Source organism: Sorex araneus, chromosome 1 (genome assembly GCF_027595985.1).
Source record: "Sorex araneus isolate mSorAra2 chromosome 1, mSorAra2.pri, whole genome shotgun sequence".
Classification (NCBI taxonomy): domain Eukaryota; kingdom Metazoa; phylum Chordata; class Mammalia; order Eulipotyphla; family Soricidae; genus Sorex; species Sorex araneus.
The window spans coordinates 264,817,802-264,821,747 of NC_073302.1; the positions used below are offsets into that span (position 1 = coordinate 264,817,802).

The window sequence follows — 3,946 nt, forward strand, 5'->3', positions numbered from 1 at the left end:
ATAGCATGTTTAAAATAAAAAAGAAGGAAATCACATCACATCTGTGAATTTAAGGATTGAGAGTCATTTTTATGTCTAGAAACAAAGGAAAGCATTCAGTGTCTGAAGCTGTTGGCACCATTTATATCAGCAAATCTTACTTGAAAAATCTTACATATGTCCTGCCATTATGTGGCACAATACATGTAAATTAGACAGTCAGTATTAAGGAGAATTTATGAGTCTTTTCTGAGATCTTTAAAATGAATAACTTAAAATTACCCTCATTGTTTCCATATATATAAACTGGCAACTTTGACAAGTATAAAATATTATTAAATATATGCCAAACCAATCATTTTCTAATGTTTAAGCAATAATTCTTTTAATGATTATGAAACTGAGTTTCTAAATATTCTCTGGAAAATGAATTTATATCTCTTCTAGTTGTGACCTATGAGCTATTATTGGGGATTTCTTATTTTCACTTTCATAAATATAAAGGTTGTGCATGTTATTCTTGTTCAAATTCTTTTTTCAAAATACTTATTTCCAGTCAACAAGTAAGCAAAGTAGGTGGTCATTAAGATGTGCTTTTATTCTGAGCACCGCCAGGGGTAATTCCTGAGTGCAGAGCCAGGAGTAACCCCTTTGCATCGCCTGGTGTGACTCAAAAAGTAAAGAAAAAAAAAAAAGATGTGCTTGTATAATATTTCAGATGAAAGGCAGGAGAGACAAAAAAGAAAAGAATAAATATAAAATTTAAAATAAAAATAAATGTGGGTTAGGGAGATAGCTTAAAGGGCTAGCACACAAACTTTGCATGTGAGAAGTTTGGATTGATTCCTTAACACCACATGGTTCCATTATCAACCTCATGCCTGCCCGGAAAAAAAAGAAAAAAGTAAAGTACTTATAATGTAGCTAATCTGAATGAACATAATATATCAGGAAATATGAATCATTTGCAAACTTCCTTGTATGTACTGGTACAACAGTTTCTTTATATTATAGAACTACATTGAAATGTTGAGTCTTAAGATCTGGACTGAGCTTATGCATCTAATGCTTTATGTTGTTCTAAGGCTATCAGGATTTTATAGAATATAAGCTTATTTCTGTTCTATTTGTTCCAGCATTGGCTTTTTGCATAGGTAAAATATATGAGTAAAATTAGATGGTGTATACTTTCTCCATATGTATTCTTTTTATAACTCATAGTACTTTTTTAACAAGTCAATACATATTGCTACAATTGCTAAATTTTCATCTTTAAGAGATAAGTCATGTTCCATTGAACACCAGAAATTCATCTATTTACTTAAAAGCATTTTAGGCTTCTTCTGGTTCTTGGTTCTCAGAAATAGTGCTGCAGTAAATGTAGAGGCGCATATAACTCTTTGAATTAGTGGGTTTTTAACTTTCAGGAAAACAGTCAGGAGTAGGACAATAAAAGCACAAAAATGTTTTAATTTTTTTTAAATAACATGCATAATTTTTTTCACAATGCCTACACAAATTTATCTTCACACAAACTGCATACATGTGTTCCCTTTTATTTGTATCCTCTTCAGTCCTTCTATATTTGTTTTTGATAATCATTTTCAAAGGTATGAAGGGCTCTCATTATTACTTTAAATTGCATTTCTTAACAAAAAGAGATGATAAAATATATATTTTTTTAATTTTGGAGATAGTATTTCTTGTTAACAGCCTCTTCCCATTATTCAGTTATTTGTTTCCTTATTTCATTTTCAAGAATGTAATAAATACTTTGTATATTCATTACCAAGCATGATGTACAAACATCTCCTACTCAGTAGTGAATATCTTTTTGTTTTTATAAATTTTTTAATTGTGCGTTTTAAATTTGATTTAGCCCTATTTATTTTTACTTCTATTTTCCTTGATATTGAAGATCTCCAAACTTATCTCTAAGTTCAATGTCAAGAAGTATATCATCACTGATTTCCCTTTCAATACTTTAGTTATTATCCAAGACTATAACACATTTTGAATTATTTTTCTTGTTATTTTTGGTGTTAAGAATCTAGTTTCATTCTTTTCTACATTGCTATCCATTTTCAGCCAATATTTATTGAAGAGAATTTTTTTTCTTTATTGAAACTTTTTGCCTGTCACCCTGCGCAGGGGTCTTGCTAATCTTCTCTGTATCGTTCCAGTTTTAGTATATTTGCTACCGAAGGGAGCACAGCAATGAACAACGGGAGGACAGTGCTTAGCCAGTGCTAAGATTGAAGTTTTATAATACTTTGTAGTAAATTATTTGCAAATTATTTTTATTCTGGTCTTTTAGTTTTGTTCCACTGATCTGCAAGTTCAATTTTATTGCAAAACTTTGATATTTTTGGTAGCTATCACGTGCAGCACCGTAGCACTCTTGTCCCGTTGTTCCTCGATTTGCTCAAGTGGGCAGCAGTAACGTCTCCAGTGTGAGACCTGTTAATGTTTTTGGTATATCGAGTATGCCACGGGTAGCTTGCCAGGCTCTGCTGTGGGGGCGAGATACTCTCTGTAGCTTGCCGGGCTCTCCAACAGAGATGGAGGAGTCGAACCCCAGTGACCATGTGCAAAGTAAATGCCCTACCTGCTTTGCTATCACTACAGTCCTGCTATCACTTGTAATATAATTAAAATATCAGTAATATTTTTATTTCTATTGTTTTATTGTTCTGGAATTTTCTCATTATTCTGCATCTTTTGTACTTCCAAATTAATTATATAATTATTTTGATTCTATCAAGAATGCCATTTGGACATTATAAGAATAACATATTTATGAGGTAATATATCTGTTTTAAGTATGTTAATTTTTTTAATATATGAGCTACCACGAATATCCCACCTCCATGGCAGAGCCTGACAAGATACCTGTGACGTAATTGATATGCCAAAAACAGTAACAGTAACAACAATAACGTGTTCTTCATGTTCCTGGAACAAGCAGGTACTGGCATGTGACAGGGACAAATAAAGACATTATTGGTGCCCGCTCGAGCAATCGATGAACATTTACTGTTGTTTCTTTGAGCATGTTTACATTGATTTAATTGAAGATATCAGTCTATTAATTCTGTGTGAAAAAAAGGAATATATTTTATTTTTGTTGATAATGTTTAATACTCTGAACTTTTATATGATAAGTTAATAGAGTTAAAATTAATTAATCTGTATATTTTATCATTTATAAATATGCTATTTATTTAAACAAATTATGAGCACTCTTAATTAGAAAGTGTAAAAATTGAATGTTGTTTCAAAATGTAACTTTTTGGAATATGATCTTTGCATGACAACAAATATCACTTAATCTTGATAAGAATATAAAGAAATATCTAGAACTCTGCCTGAAAAATATCAAACCAGGTAGCTCAATTTCTGGAATACATGTCTTATATTCTAGAATCCTGCTTTGATCCCTGGTGCCCTGACACTGCCAGGAGTGATCCCCCATCAATCAGCTGTAGCTTCTGCCCATATTGCACTCTCACTTAAAAATCAGGGGAAATAGAGATCTAATTTTTAACAAATGTCAATGCAAAGGAAAGGAATTTATGTTAATTTGCAGTTATGACCTAGAATGAGGCTACAGAAAGCACTGGATCTCTCATGCCTGTTCTAACAGTCTAAAATAGTAATGAGATAAATTTAGAAGAAAACCTTAGAATACATCAATAGTAAAATAAATATAAATATTTTTTCTGATTATGGAAGCATTGAAGACTCACTTTTCAAATAGGCAGTGACTATAAAAAATAATTATTTCCCTACATTTGCATACCAATTATGTAACATTTGCATACCAATAATGTTATCATAAACGTTTGTCAACTTAGAATAAGCCAGGTTTTCATGCCACACTCATATAATTTGTAATACAAAATCTAGCTAAATATTTCATTAAGGTTTAAAATCTCATTGCTAGAGATTATTCATGTGACACAAA

The 3,946-nt window shown here is 31.3% G+C and overlaps 1 non-coding gene across 1 annotated transcript; it reads right to left on the reverse strand.

Moving 5' to 3' along the window:
- Positions 1–2,082: 2,082 nt before the first annotated feature.
- Positions 2,083–2,192, reverse strand: LOC129401399 (U6 spliceosomal RNA). The gene has a single exon (XR_008628316.1). It is a non-coding gene; the product is annotated as a U6 spliceosomal RNA (small nuclear RNA).
- Positions 2,193–3,946: the final 1,754 nt, after the last annotated feature.